Source organism: Pavona decussata, unplaced genomic scaffold (genome assembly GCF_977016875.1).
Source record: "Pavona decussata unplaced genomic scaffold, jaPavDecu1.1 SCAFFOLD_42, whole genome shotgun sequence".
NCBI lineage: Eukaryota > Metazoa > Cnidaria > Anthozoa > Scleractinia > Agariciidae > Pavona > Pavona decussata.
The window spans coordinates 347106-364077 of record NW_028145464.1 but is presented as its reverse complement, the minus strand read 5'-3'; the positions used below and the strand labels follow the sequence as shown (position 1 = coordinate 364077).

At 38.8% G+C, this 16972-nt stretch overlaps 1 protein-coding gene and 1 pseudogene across 1 annotated transcript in view; one reads left to right on the top strand and one right to left on the bottom strand.

Moving 5' to 3' along the window:
- The window catches only part of LOC146482818 (uncharacterized), a 410856-nt gene that overhangs the window by 60001 nt on the left and 333883 nt on the right, over positions 1 to 16972 (bottom strand). The window lies entirely within an intron of this gene.
- Positions 1608 to 4845, top strand: LOC146482826 (uncharacterized; annotated as a pseudogene).

The window sequence follows — 16972 nt, the reverse complement described above, 5'->3', positions numbered from 1 at the left end:
GAGCTATCGTTGAATTTTCAACTGAGTCGCTACTATTCTCGGCCTCTTCTTCCCAATCACTTTCCAGGCCGCTGTTATTAGACTCTTCAGGTTGGCTATTTTCAGAACTGGTTTCCTCCTCTTCACTGCTGTCCGACAAGTTTTCATCATTGACCTCATTGCCTGATTCGTCCTCTTTATCCTGGTATCCTTTTTTTTTTTTCAAACAAATCGCTTAGAAGTCTTTTATTTTTGATCAGTCGCTTATTCACTCCGAGCTCTGGCAGTCCATCTAGGAAAGTATTGAGCGCACGGGGTTTGGCGAAGTCTTCGTTATGAGGGAGTAACACATACTTGACCAGCTCTGAGATGTTTGTTACTGGTATTGCGCGCTGGTTTCGGAGTAACAGTCCACTAGGTCTCCAAAACAAGATATTTTTAGAAGCAGCCATACTATGCAATAGTTCAGAAGCGTGCTTTCTGGAAACGGCGTTGGAAAGGTTGTTCAAGACATCTTTTATCCGGGGTTCTTCATCGGCACTTTTCTCGTCAGAGGTTGAGTAATCCTCCATTTCACTTTCCATCTCTTTATCCCAGTCCACTTTTCTCTTCATATCGACCAGCACTCGTTAAAAGACAGACACAAATGACCAAATTTCAGAATCCACGGTCTCTTTTATAACATAAGATACCCCAAGCTACTAATTGTAGGGTTCAGTAATTCTTATATGAACCCACTGCCCTCTTGCACAAGAATGCGTTTCTTTGTCTTATAAGGAACATTTCGCTGAGCAAGATTTAGAAGAGCATCCTTATGCGAACGCAATATGGCCCTAACTTCTTCAGACACTGGTATGTTTTCTGTAAGTACATTATAAATAACTTGCAATAACGCATGCAACTGTTGTGGAGTAGCTGTTCTCAAGAGAAACTGACGCTGCTTGGAAGGGCAATCAGAAAGGAGCTGAAGGAAACCTCGGTTGTTCTTTACAACGCGAGAAATGATCATGGAATGAGTTTAAGAAAGTAAGTTCCCTCTTTTATTGTGTAGGGTGTGGGGGAAGCAATAGACTTAAGGAGAAGGAAAACACTAGAAATAAGGAGGAGGGAAAACAACAGAATTGAGGAGGAGGAGGAGGAGGTTGAGGAGGAGGGAAAACAATAGAAATGAGGAGGAGGAGGAGGAGGAGGAGGGAAAACAATAGAAATGAGGAGGAAAAGGAGGAGGAGGAGGAGGAGGAGGAGGAGGAGGAGGAGGAGGAGGAGGAGGAGGTGGAGAAGGAGGAGGGAAAGCAATAGAAATGAGGAGGAGGAGGAGGAGGAGGAGGAGGAGGAGGAGGAGAAGAGGGAGTTGGAGGAGAGGTTAGCAAGACAATAGGGGCTAATTCTATTTAAATGTGACACATTCGACGTTTTTTCAGTGCACGTTAAGTCTTCACTGAGTTGACATGAGTTGGTCCTGTCCTGTTTGTAAAAATAATTTTTCCAGGAAAGATAACATGCAAAGACACATGAGCCGGAAACACAGTGAATCGCCGAGTTTCACTCCCTTCAGAGCTATGCCGTTTTCTGTAGAAAAGTGTCAGCGGTTTCAATTTGTACATCCATTCACGCTAGGCAATTTTCGACCTGAATTGGGCCATACAAATGTCCTTAGTGTCCAGTCCTCTAACATAAAATTTTCACTCGGCCGTTCGCCGTTCGACCAAGGGGTATGGACATCGTCAGATTTCTTCTGTTTGCGGCACACTGGTGCCGAAAATGGATTTTAGCGCCAAAGAACAAAATTCTATGGATCTCAAGCTTTGTTTTGATATGCGGTTTGCCATTGAAGCGAAGAATAAAAGTGGTTAAAACCAAAAACCAAGTCTTGGCCTGCTCTTGTTGGGAGGGAAATGGTACGCAACCTGAAAAATTGAGAGTTTTTGGAGCAAATGTTCGATGAGAAAGCGACTGTGTTTTATCGTTCTGTCCTACAATAATAACAGAAATGGATCTGAACTGTGGTTCTATCGTTTCGGTTTTTTACCGGAGACCCTGAATTTTTCGCAGTCGGCGTGTATTCTGGCCACATGGGAAGCAAGAGACGGAGAAATCCCCGACGTTCATTGAACTGTTCACAGAAGGGACGCTTTCCGATCGGTGAACTAGCCAGTAAAAGGGCTACTCTCCGAGCTGAGTTTTTGTCGAAGTCCAAAGAGCTTTGTGGCCTACAGAAACAAATTCAGCGGCTAAAGAACAAAGTAAGTTTTCAGTTTTATCTATTTATGGATTTTAGTGAAACTCTTTATAATTAAAAATTAGTCCCACTAATTTTAAAACATTGTCACTATAAGCCGAAAAGCCCTTAATAACAGTATTGGAATCATGTACAGAATATTAAGACAGATTAATATTCTCTTCTTTTCTTTTTCTTTTTAATTAATTTATGTATTTAATTATTTATATATTTAGTTATTCAAAGATAGTCTGATCAACTGAAGATTTGACTTGGAAAATTTATTTTTTTTATTTTTTATTTTTTTATTTAATTATTTATATATTTATATATTTATATATTTATATATTTATATATTTCTAACCCACAGCGTGATAAGGTACAAGAAACTTTAAATGAATTGCAAGCTGATGTACCATCACAACGAAAAATAACATTTCAAGTGACGCAGAACACTTCCACCATAAGAAAGAGAAGTCCAACTCAACTTTCCAGTGAAGGAAGTCTAGATTTGCCAAGGAGAAGTGCCCACAGACGACAACTAGAAACCCTCATTGCTGCAGCAGAGGTAAATGGAGGGTCAATTGAGAACAGGGGTCCTGCACTGGATGGCATGTTCTCCACTATTTGTAAATATGGGAAGATGTCTGATATATCAAAATATATTTGTTCGTCGCGAAAGATGAGAAAGGCCACTGTGGCCAAATTAAAAAATCAATGTACAGAGTATGAGAAAAGTGAGGAAAATTTTATTCGTTCCCTTTCCCTGCTTTATGCAGGTGGGGTAATTAGTAAGGTTAAATATCGGCAGACAAGATCATCTCTGGTAATGAAAAACACGGGAAAGCATGCCAAAAAGGGTTTTATGTCGAGGGAAAGAATTTGTTATGGGTGGGGTATCCCAATTCCTAAACCACTTCCCTACAGTGTTCTCATGGCAAAAATTGAACAGCTTGATATGGGAGATGTAATCTCAGTGAGGGAAACTCTGTGCCATGACCTACCAGTAGACCAACAGGTTGATGGGGTGTATAGGAATTTAGAGAATTTCCTCCTCATGCTTTGCAAATTCTATTTTGAAACTGATGAATATAGGAAAAATAATGACAAACTGACCTGGTTTGGTGAGAGGGAGGGAACATTTAAGGTGGCCATTGGAGGTGATGGAGCCCCATTTGGCAAGTGGGACCAAGCAATGTCCTGGCTAATTAGTTTTTTAAATGTGGGACCCAGGGTGGCTTCGCCCAACGATAATTTTCTCTTGTTCGGAGCCAACTGTAAAGAGGACCATAAGGTTATTGTTAGATTTACAGAGAAATTAGCATCAGACATAGAAGCAATAGAGAAGACAACCTACACGGTAATGGGGAAGGAAGTTACATTTTCATTCGACCTTCTCCCAGGGGATATGAAATTTCTGGCTTTTGTCAATGGTGAATTGACTAATTCAGCAAAGTACTTTTCCAGTTTTGCTAATGTCTCTCAAGATGATAGTATGTCACTTACTGGGAAATTTGGGGAGACCCCAAACTGTAAATGGAGGCCATGGCAGTATAGTGAAAGACTTGCAATTGCACAGCAGGTTGCTGACTTCAAAAGAAAAATCCCAAATCATTTAGCTGCCAAAACAAAGAGAAGTAAAGTAACACAGTTCATTGCTGGGAAAAAGTCAAGGCATTTATTGGGAAGCTTTGTGAAAAAGAGGTTGTTGAACCACTTCACTTAAAAAACAATGGTGTACAGTATTTACATGCAATGCTGCTTGATTTGGCCATTTCTAAGAGCAACCTTCCCAAATCACTGAACAGCCTCAGTGAACTGCCCCCAAACTGTGCACTTTCCAGGTATTTAAAGGCTATGGAAAATGATGTTAAAGCAGGGAGAATGAAAAAACAATTGGGCAAATGGCTCCTTGAGGACAGGGGTAAAGACAAGAATTTTAGTTATCGGTTGACTGGTAAAGATTCACGGCTAATCTTACATGGGTTTATGTATTTAGTCAAAGCAATCCAGGGTGACTCAACAGATCCCAAGCTGCTTATGGATCTTCTGCCAATTGTCTTCATTGGTATTAAACTCAGAGATTGTGCTGCCATTTTCTCAATGTACCATCTTACTGAAGAAAATCTTGCAAAACTTCCTCAGTTGTGCCATGATTATTTTACTGCAGTTGCTATGTTTGGTTCTTCAGTTTCAGGCACTGTATGGAGCATTGGCCATTTAGTCTGTGCTCACTCAAAGCAAATGTTTGACAAATATGGTACAGGGTTGGGTATCAACACAATGCAGGGGAGGGAAGCTAAACATGTACAAATTGCAAGCTTTGCTAAAAATAGCCAGTACAAACAGCGTTGGTTTCAGGTTTTTAGGCATGACCACATAAGCAAGTTGTGGCTCCCCATCAAGCAACCTTCCCTCTTAGCATACCATCGGTCACATGACACTCTCGTTCCGACACGCATCCGCACGGATCCCCAACATTACTGCTATTGTGGCATGTCTAAAGAAGCTGACACTGAACACTGTTTCTTCTGTGGACATAAATTCATGCAAGAAATCAAGAAATCGGTATCTGATGGCAAACCAACGGCCTTATGCGCCTTCTGGCGCGGAGGAAGTTAGATTAGATGACAAACCAACTGAACATTTTTTAAGGTACCGCTAATTAATGTAGCGTGTAAGCTGGATGTATGTTATCCTTTAAGTCTTTAATGATGCAAGGCTGTGCTCTTAAGTGGTGCCCGGTGGCCCTTGACAACTAACATTTCACTTCAGGTGCCTGAGTAAAATTACTGGTAGCCCGGATGGACCTTCTTGTCTAGAAGTTCAGTACTGTAATATTGCAGGCTGTAGGGTATAGAGAACTGTAGTTGACATGTTTGGAAGCCCAAAGGGCTCCTTAAAATTGGTTAACTTGGAGCACAGCCTTGTAAATATTGTGAAAGTTAGGTTATATTTTTTTTTTATCATTAATTGATATAACTCTGATGAATGCCAGCTCTATTCAAGTACATTATAAACGAATCAGTTGGCTATTTCATTGTGTTTAAGTAAAAACAACATTGTAAGTTATAAGAATGATTTTCTAGATGAAAGATTAAGTTCTCTCATGTTATATTGTATTAAAAAGTTTTATATATTGAGACCTTTGTCTCTCAAATCATTAAAGGAAACAGTTGAGCAATAATATTCCAAGTGTCCTTGTGTCCTCTGTTTAATGTTGACTGATTCCATAACAGTTCCAGTATCCATAATGAAATTTTGCTCTTAAAACCTCATCTTTCACGTTATAAGTCATGGTTCCCTTCTTTTCCTCATTCACAATAAGCTTCGCCTGTCCTTTCCCTTCACCAAGTTCCTTTATGAATCCTGCACAATCTCCAAATTGGTCAAACAGATGGCACAATCTTCTCAGGTTAAAAAGTGTTATAGCCACTGATCCTGGTTTCTCTTCAACCTCTATACCATATCTTGTGCGACCAAGAATCACCTTATGCAAAAGATTGAAAACCTCCTGTGGCATTGGAAGGTCAAATACTACCATCCAGGGATGTAATTTGCTCATTCTTAAACAAAGGCGGCGATCAATTGCGGTTTTCGCACGAATCATGCTGCGTTGTAGCATGGGATAAAGTTCGCCGAGACTGTGTTTGGGTCGCTGACGAAGACCTCCAAACTTCGCTTTCACAACCGATTCAACCAGCTTGTTTAGGTCTTGGAATGTGCTATCTAAATCTCTTAGCTTATGGGCATTTGAAATTCGGGGCTCAAATTTTGATTTCTCGCGCTTCAGTGCCTCTTTTATTGAAATTATTAGTTCTCCTTCGGTGGGTTCACTGTGATCCGCCATCTTGGATTTGGTGAAATTGAACCCCAGATCTCGCGCGGCCAAACTGAAAGTTGGCCCAATTTCGAGTCAAAATTGCCTAGCGTGATTTACTTGTATGGTTGCTGGCATGACCGGATCAGGAAAGACCGTCTGGGTAAAATCTTTCTTGCAACAGTCTCAAAGAGCAATCAACCTACCACCAATGAGGATTGTTTGGTGTTATTCGCAATGGCAGCCCGCTTATCAAGAATTGATGGCAACAATGCCAAACATCAGAGGTATTCCTTCCAATCTAGAGCATTACTCCTATTTTGACATCTGCCAACGCAACTTAATGGTGTTCGATGACCAGATGGCTGATGCCGGTGAAGACAAGCGAATCGTCAACCTGTTTACAAGAGGATCCCATCATCGCAACCTAAGCATAATTTACATTGTGCAGAACTTATTTCATCAAGGAAAAGGCAGTCGAAGTATCAGCTTAAACAGTCACTACTTAGTCCTTTTCAAGAACCCCTGGGATAAACTTCAAGTGCTGACCCTGGCTAAGCAAATGTATCCCAGGCACACCGATTTCTTTATTAATCACTATGAGCAGGCCGTGCAGAGGCACTTTGGTTATCTCCTAGTTGATCTTAAAACCACCACTCAAGACAATTGTAGATTGCGAACGAACGTTCTACCTGGCGAAGAACGATTTGATAACGTAGCGGTACCGGACAATATCTCGCAGGAGCTACTACAGTACCTCAAACAACAGAACGTAATGACTCCCCCAGTAGTTCCAGTAATGAAGAAATTACAAGATTTAATGGATGGTCTTCTCTCACGAACAGACCTTGGAGATGACGAAAGAGCAAAGCATTACATGCAGCTGCAAAACAAGTATTTGACGTTTAAACAACAGTTGAATTCCAGACTCAAAGAATCAAATCCACCCTACTCTGAAGAACAGAGACAAATTTCTAGCAATCTTATGCCAGATCAAGAACCAGTGACTGTACAGGCGGCCGCTGTCCAAACGCCCATGGTTATACAGGCGACTGCTGCCCAAGAACCAACCGCAACACAAGCGACGCCAGCGGAAGCGTCACTTCCCTCGTCCATCTTAACACCCCCTCCCACAGTACCCTCACATAGGCAGAAAAGAAAAAAACCACCTCGAATTCGGTTTAAAAAACTACCTGGATGACGATGATCGTCCCTCAAGAGAATCCCGGCGAACTCACAGAAATCATCCATATAAGGCTTCTCAAGAGGATGAATTTTAATTAAATTCTGGCGCAATCACACACATGGATGAAAGGACATCAAAAATGACATTCTATCCCCATAGCGATGAAGAGGATAAAGATGATTAACGCTGTAATAAGAACTTTGCTTTGTACTTGAATTGTTGAACGATTTAAATAAAGAATTTTCAGTAAATTCTGAGCGTGTTTTATTTTTTCAGTGCGCGCCAAACATAACATGCAAATTTATTTAATCAGGCAGGAATCGATCAACCGTAATAACATTCTTATTCGGAGCAATCTGATAAACAAAGACAGCAAAAGACTGTTTTTACTGTTTAATCCTCGACAAAGCTCAACTTAATTAACATAATAGCTTAAATAACGGTGCGTGAATCGAAACACGCATCCGATGTCTGGTGTATGATTTCATCTTCTATAACCAACAAAATCACAATCTCGATCAAATTCATCCAAAATAGAATCACTGAAAATGTATGATTACTACTGAAACTCACAATTCGTGAATAATGTGCTTGGCAGTAATCGCTTTTTCATACACTTACGGACAATGAAAATCGACTACTGCATTCAAATGAATGAACAACCTCACTCCCCGTTATCTTCGAGAATGACTTCAACACCCTTCAAAAATTCACCAAAGGAACGCCAGGCAAAATAATGACCTCACGCTGCCAAAGTGTAGGCTTGCCAAAGGCCACAGGGCTTTCACCTTCGGTGGAGCAAAAAAATCGACAATCATTTATCGAAGCATATCAGAAACACGGGAAAACATAGCGTTTTTTTTTTTTAAAGACTTTTTAAGAATTGTTTAATTCATCGTTTTTTTTTATTATCGTATTTTTTTCTTTCTCTCTATATTATCATCCAAATGTAAATAGTTTTCGTTATTGTTATTATTATTTTTATTTTCATGCATGACGGAAAAACCCCCCAAGGGGAGCTATACAATAAAGTATGTATGTAATATACCATATGGTTTCATGTATCCAAAAATAACTTCAAAAACCGGTCAAACCGGTAATACCGCCCATGACTGCCATAAGTTAAGAATAGAGCATGACATCATTGATAAACCTGTCAAACCAGGTCATAACCTGTTGGTAAAGCTAAAATAAAATATGACGTCATCCTATGATGAGTGAGCAAGACAATAGGCGGTGACATCATCGGCGTTAATTTATGCCACCTCAGATTAATGAGAAACCACCTCGAAAAGGGGGAAACCGTGGTGCGCCCCTCACTACTTATGGCGTTCATTCAAATGGTATAGGGCAATAAAAATTGTATCGTATTAATTTAAATGCTTGCGTTTATTTGATAATATTTAGTGGCCTATTGTTAAAGCTAGTCACCAGTTCCATTATTCATTTTCGTGGCTTTCGTTGCTGTGTTGCGTCGGCAGCTGTTTTTTTGTTTGGTTGTTACGCATGCAGTATCTCGGCCATGATAGTAGGATGTTTCTATTTACGTGTACAACCCAGTACTGGTAGCGTGCCCAATTGCACTTGGCTATTGTCCTTGTTGTGTTTTGTGCTTTAATCCGGAATTTGGCTTTGACTTTTCAACAAAATCTTATTTTTTGCCTCTGGACCTCTGTGTCCTTAAATCATGTCCACATTGGCATTTCAGTTCAATCCTCTCGTTTCCAGCACCTGGCATGGGACACCCATGAACTGCCTTTTGTTGATTTACGCATTCTTATTTAACTTTTTTAAACTTCATGACAAGCTTTGTCCTCTCGCAGAGCGCGCATCCGAGAGCGCCTCACGGTCGATCAAAGAAGCATGCTGGATCGATACCATCGACCTCGGCTGTAACTGCTGTCCATCCTGAGACTGCCACACAGACTAGTGCAAACATCGATGTGGAGGCTATCACAACCGACGTCGCCAGCGCGGTGCAGGCCACCTCGACACATCAACTCTGCACATAGGCAAGCCAACAGCCAGTAAGAGTGCAAGTACCACAATGGTTCCCGTGTCCGGTTAAGAGGAGATGTCCGTGGAGTACATGGGTTTCGGCCTCCTAGTTTCAGTTACCCCCAAGTCCTGACCGCTACTCCATATCAATCAATACTTCTACTCCCATTTCGGGCGCAGAGCTTACTCTCGAGCCTTGTAAGCCTCCGAAAAAGATGACTAATATTAACCAACGGATGTCTGGATTTAATACCTTCGTTGCAATTTACGTAGTTGTGTTTCCTAGCGAGGCACCTCAACTTATGATATCTTGGGAAATCGTTAGAGATATTGCTGCTAAATTCGGCGATTGGGTATTTTTGCGATGAGCAACTTCGCCTTCTACTGCAAACTGCTCCTAATAAGTATCCTTGTGATGAAGTTCATTGGGAAATGTGGCTAAAAGTGACATTTTGAGGCCAACCATCTCCCTCTACAGGTAACAAACCACAAGTAATTGACCCCGGTCCTACATGTCGTCATTTCCGAAAGGAACATGTTGGACTTTTAACTAAGCGGACCGCACGGTCTTAGAGCATCCAGCGTGCTGCATGTACTCGATGATTTTCAATCTACCGCTAACACTAAAGAGAAGTGTCTGTCAGATCTGACTAGCTTTTGAAGTATGTGTCAATTTCTTGACGTCCCCAGCATCGCCGAGGAAAAAAACCATTGGTCCCGATACCTCGCCACAATTTGTAGATATCATGCTTGACTCTGTTTTTCAAGGGGCTAGGCTCCCAGAAGATAACCTCCAAAAATGTTACACACTTTTAACTTCGTTTTACTTAAGTCAGAAGGTGTCTTTTAAGGAGCTCCAATCACTAATTGGACTTCTAAATTTTTCTTGCTCAGTCATCCTACAAGGCCTAGGTTTCTTCGTCGTCTTATTGATCTTACGATAGGTCTGACAGCGCCCACATCACTGCATACGTTTAAGCAAAGACGATAAAGCCGATTTGAAGGTTTGAATGCGATTTCTGGTGGGTTTGAATGACCGAGTTTTCTTTTTAAACGATCTGTGGTTAACGTCACTGACGCTTAAGCTGTTTACTGATGCAGCGGGTAAGAAAGGCTATTGTTCAGTTTTTGGCAGAAAATGTTTTATGGTTCATAGCCTGAGTCATGCAGCTGAATTTTTTCTTATCGTGACGGGCATTACATTGCGTATTGGGAGGCCGACAATATCCAATAATTGCATATGTTTTGTGACAGACAATGCAGCTCAAGTTGAACCGGCAAACTTCAAAACATAAACACATTATTCTACTGGTCAGGGATTTCTCTCAAGTAAAACATTTTCTTTCAGCACGGGATTAAAAGCGCTGAATTGTTACACGAGCATTAAAAATCGCAGTCCAATAGACTTATTCTATAGATAATTCATTTGCGCCGAAAACTAGAATTATACCATAAGTCTTGCTCAAGGTATGAACCATCAACTCGTAAGTGACACCAAAGCTGAGGTGATGCGATAACAAAAGCAGTCGTGAAAGACTTTAGTCATGATGGGGTAAAATAAAAGCTCAAATTTAGTCGCTTCCCTACGTGTTTCCCTCACGATGTTGTTTCCTTAGGTATTGATCCCCTGCCTTTCGGGTGCCATACTGCTGGTGTTGATTAGGCGCCTGATGAATAGTAGCAGCACAGTGGTAGAAACGTCTCGTTCCACAACCCGTATGTGACCCAGAACAACACTGGTCATATGTGACACAAAAACTATTTGTCCAACAAGGAATTAATTTGTGCACAACATCAGTTGTTTATTAGAAAATAGCAGTAGTTTGGGAAACTCGACTTCATGCTAATTATTTCCCGTTTACGCCTTGAAGGAGCCGTTCGGATCGAGAAAATGAAAAAAAAATTATGAACTCAACACTTTCAACTTTGCTGATTGTGTAGAAAACGTAAGCGGAGTGATGTCAACACTAGAGCGAGGCATACTGGAAGCGACAGCTCAAAAATTGATTTATCCAAATAGAGAACGGTTGCACGAATGACATGTCGTGGTTGTATAGTGTTTCTTTAAAACAGTGAACAGAACTTTCGTGCAGTTTCATTTTGGTATCATTCTCAGTATGTACAGTCAAAAGACATCAACAAGTAATGTTTTTTTTTTAACTCTTTTGCTTGTAGACTACTACAAAACATAAACTGCAATGTTTAGGAGGACAATCGAACGACGGTTCTTGGAAATTTCGTTTCCTTGTTAAAAGATTTAAAGATAGGAGTAGAACACTTGAAAGCTTTGTACTAACGGTAGTTTTAAATTTGCAAGCATGTTTTTGCATACCCATGTCACTTTCCGTTGGATACATCTTATTCCAAAATATATACAAGAACTAAACTAAGGAGTTCCGATCACATCGATTAGCCATGAAGCAAACCGTCTACAATAAAATAAAGACAATACTGATAACAAAAGGAGACCTTAAAAATCATGGAATGCATTTTTTTTTTGTTGAAAAGTTCTTTATTCAGGACTTCACCAAACTTTCTAGTGACTACCATGTGGTGGAGAGAAATGTACGTTTATTAAAAGCTTCTTTTCGTAACTCATCCAATTAAAAACAAGCAGTGAAAGTGACCGGTTACAAACCAGCGCAGGAAACTTTAACCGCCGATGGTCGGAGCTTCGATTGTTAGATTTCTGTAGACAAGATCATCGGACTCTACGGTATTGATCATCAATCAATTAAGCTATTAAAAAAAAAAAAATTTTATCGTAAACAATTTTTTTTCTGAAACTTTAAAATCGCTAACTATTCAGAGCATTATCGTTGCCTTTCAAATGTCATCAATACTTGTGGACAACATATAAGTTACAGTTTACGAGAGGAGTCGACAAGGCGAATATTAACATGGAAAGAATGGCGCGATTTCTAAGTCCAATTTGCTTTTCTAGGACTAATAAAACCTCTGAGTATGATTTGAATTGAAGTGATTTTAACAGTTTGGCGGTTCTTTGTTCTCGCACCTTGTTTTCAACATTTGAACCTTTGAAACCGCACTTTGACGACATTTTGAAATTTTTGAGAATCTCTCAAAATTAAAAATTCGCTGGAACTTTTAAATATGATTTTAAAAAGAGTTCACCAAAGGATATTTTCGGACAGAATATGACCAATTCGCCAAATGTACTCAGGACTGACGGAGGATTCTTGATCCTTTCAGGCAGCCTATCTTATTATATTAACGCAACTGATTGAAACGCAAAGAATATTTTAAGTCAAGAGAAAATAGGGGGACAGAAAGGGAGACCCCAGTATAGCCCTTGGGACATGTGAATTTCACTCAAGTTATTTTTAAACGTCATGGAAGCAGAAGTCTGTTTCCCAAAATGTAAGCAAATTGGCATTTTGCGTCCTCGACTGCGTTTGTGACGGAAAAAATATTCCGCCCGTTGTCAAGTTGCTCGTGTACTCGTACCATTCCTTGTATTAATATTCCTTCTTCTTATTTTCCTTTAGAAGTTGGCAAGTTTATATAAGATTATTTAATTCCAAAAAACTGTTAAGTGTTGGTGTTATTTATCCTACACCACTCATCACACTACATGAAGCCATCAACGAGTAATGGGTATTGGGTTTTGGAACGCTTAAATTGCTAACGAAATAATCCAAACATAAACTGCGATGTGTTTGAGAATTGAAAGAGGGCTATTACAAATTTAGGTTTTACGTAAAAGAAAAAGATGGAAAAAAGGTACGTAGCAATAGAAAATTTGTAATAATATAGAAACGAAATTTTAGGTAAATATATTTAAATTGTTAAACGTTTTGTAGTTGTGGGATTGTTTGCTCTACAATTTTCCCCTAGTCTTCGCTCGCTTGTACGGACGCAGCGTGATTAAAATAGAATCTTAGTTTCTGAAATAAAAAAAAAAAAATGCGTTCCATCCTTCCTAAGTTGTCCGGAATTTAAAATAAAGTAGGCCAGGTGTTCGTATTTGTCTTTATATCCTGTTTTCAGTTTCTCGGAGCTTCAATTCAGGAAATATCTTCGCACCTTGTTTAAAATTTCGTCATCTTTAAGGTTGAAATTACAACGCAGAAATGTTTTAGCCTGTCGTCTTAACTATATTTCAATTCGTACGGTGTGCATCTTTGGGAGGTTGTAAAACGGGGATGGTTTGAAGTTGTACTGCGATTCCTATCTAGGTGGACTAACCACTTCATGGGTTAAATGCAATATTGTGCTAAACAAGTTTTTGCATAGTTCGTAGCGCTGGCACATAAGGATGACAAATAAAAACGTTCTAGTTTCGTCTCGTACGATAGATCTAGGGAAAGTTAAGCTTTCTTGGATGCTCTTCCAGTATCGTTAGAAAAATATAGTGGCAAAGCATGATGGAAAACACGCGCTCCCTATTCGCGTACAGCCGTTTGTTAGCCTTTTTGATTGATTAAGTGATGTGGTCGTTGCAACGCAAGTTACTACTGAGATATTATTAGCGTAAGGATTTTTGCGCCATATATTCGCCTAGATCTTTCCAGCTGAAATTTGTAGGAACGAAAACGTGTTTGCTCGTGATTAATACTTAAGTACATTTGTCTTCTTTGAGTTTTTGACCGCATTCTTATTTCGGTTACAAGGCTATACGGCAACAACTGGCAAAAAAAAAAAAAAGCGTAGAAAATACGATTGAGTAAGGTAGTAAACTTTTGAGTGAACATTTCTGTTAAAAAAAAATTAAACTTTATTAAATTTGTATTGTTAGCGTTATGTGCTTTGGACGCCTTTGTTTCAGAATACAGTTATTAATTATACTGCAAATAACACCTACGAAAAAAAATAATGATTGCAGCAAAAGCGACATAAAAATACCATTAAAATATTAAAGCATAATTTAATTTTGTATATAGGTAGACTGCAATCTATTAAATGGAACCTCCACTCTAACAAATAATTCACGTTAAAAAGTTGGAAGCGGACTGTCTAAATTCTTAGCTTAAAAGGTAGAAATAACATTCAATACATTAGATATGATTTTCGCTTACTGACTTTCTTAAATTTCCCATGCACCGCCATTCTGGATTACTGACTTCCACGCTTATAAAACAATACATAGGGCAACCATGCGACTGCATGAAATCCAACATGTTGACGCTTAGAACATTAAAAAGGGAAAATAGGCAATAATCTAACCCTCTATTGTCCGGCGGAGAACTATTATTTCTAACAAAACTTTAAATTAGACTGTATTTTCACCAATTTAACTTTAACATACTTCAAGAGTGGAGGATTCTCTTCACGTCTCTATTTGTTATTTTGTTTACAGTTGGCAACTGAGGGAAACCCTTTCTGTGCGAGAAGCAAGCATGTTTCTGTTCACTAACATACATGACTATAAAATATAAAGAATAAATAAATATAGTAAATAAAGTAAAATAAATAACGTTAAGATGACAGACAAAATTACAGCTTACAAATATGCCAACGACGTCAGATTTGCAAATATCCCCTCAGGCAGTTTTTGGATTTTATTCGATGAAAAATTCCTATAAAATAAAAAATGATCAATAGAATTACGCCGATTTAAATCTAGCGCCTCAAACATAAAATGACAAGCAATGATCCATAAGCATATTTAAGTCAATCTCAAAGTACAATATACAATCATTCGCTGAGGCTTATGTCGTGTGAGTAAGAATATTCAACTTCAAAGTTTTTACATTTTCTTTTTATTTCTCGAGATATTTGTCTCAAGCTCAAGAAACTCCAACCTTACAAAGCAGCTGTAAGGCTATGCACGTAAATAGGTACGTTACTAATTTCGCATCCAATTCCTTGACTCTTCGCCCGACATGGTTTTCTTTTGAGTGATATCTTTTGTTGCCATGGGAATGTGCGCAAAACCTGTGTGCGTGTGTTTTTTGTTTCGGGGAGAATGGCTGTTGGAACTACAATAGCTGAGTTGCCAGAACTTATGGGCTTCTTTCCTAACCTTTTCTTACAGATTGATATAGTTATACCTAGTTTTGTTTCCTACGAGTGCATAAGCAAATCACTTCCCCGAATTTCGTGAACGAGCTGGCGAAATAAGTAGGATTTATATGAAAAAGTTGTAGTCTTCTAAAGGAATAATTAAAAAAAAATCAGACGAAACGTCAAAACGTTTATCTGTCAAAATGTACCATCATCATTACGAATTCATTTGTATGTAAAGAATTGCATTCGCTTCATTGACAAGAAAATTAATGATACCTACGGCGAAACACAGGCATCTGTAAAAGGAGGAACGGATAGGTGCAGATGGCATTACAGAATGGGGATGAAAAATGAGGATGGAAACGAATAGTGACAAACTAACTTCCTTCAAAGTTTGCAAAAAATACCATCGTTTAAAATAAGTTTACTTTAGCTCAGCGCATAAAAACTGTTTTTAGTGTTCGATTTGTTTCTTTTGAGGAGCGATTGTTGCAATATAAATAACTATAAAAAGACAACATTACTTCACCGTGAGTTTAATTTGACTTTATTTGGGAGAAACTAAACTTGTTTTAATCGAACTGCATTTTTCCTATAGCCCATGGGCTGGTCCTGGAAATGAAATTTCAGAAAAAAAAAAAAAAAAAAAAAAAAAAAAAAAGGGAAATTAGACTGTATTTTCAACAATCTAACGTTAACATACTTCAAAAGTGGAGGTTTCCTTTCACGTTTCTATTTGTTTTTTTTTTGTTTTTTTTTACTTATAGCTGACAAGGGAAACCCTTTTTGTGCCACAAGCAAGGCTGTTTCTGTTGACTAACATACATGACTGTAAAATATAAAGAATAAGTAAATATAGTCAATAAAGTAAAATAAATAACGTTAAGATGAGAGACAAAATTACAACTTACAAATATGCCAACGACGTCAGATTTGCAAATATCCCCTCAGGCAGTTTTTGGATTTTATTCGATGAAAGAATCCTATAAAATAAAAATAGATAAATACAATTACGCCGATTTAAATCTAGCGCCTCAAACATAAAATTACAAACAATGATCCATAAGCATATTTAAGTCAATCTCAAAGTACAATATACAATCATTCGCTGAGGCTTATGTTGTGTGAGTAAGAATATTCAACATCAAAGTTTTTACATTTTCTTTTTATTTGTCGAGATATCTGTCTCAAGCTCAAGATTGAGCCAGATGCCTTGGCGGGCAAACTCCAACCTTACAAAGCAGTTGTAAGGCTATGCACGTAAATAGGTACGTTACTAATTTCGCATCAAATTCCTTGACTCTTCGCCCGACATGGTTTTCTTTTGAGTGATATCTTTTGTTGCCATGGGAATGTGCGCAAAACCTGTGCGTGTGTGTTTTTTGTTTCGGGGAGAATGGCTGTTGGAACTACAATAGCTGAGTTGTCAGAACTTATGGGCTTCTTTCCTAACCTTTTCTTGCAGATTGATATAGTTATGCCTAGTTTTGTTTCCTACGAGTGCATAAGCAAATCACTTCCCCGAATTTCGTGGACGAGCTAGCGAAATAAGTAGGATTTATATGAAAAAGTTGTAGTCTTCTACAGGAATAATGAAAAAAAAAGTTAGACGAAATGTCAAAACGTTTATCTGTCAAAATGTACCATCATCATTACGAATTCATTTGTATGTAAAGAATTGCATTCGCTTCATTGACAAGAAAATTAATGATACCTACGGCGAAACACAGGCATCTGTAAAAGGAGGAACGGATAGGTGAGGATGGCTTATTACAGAATGGGGATGGAAAATGAGGATGGA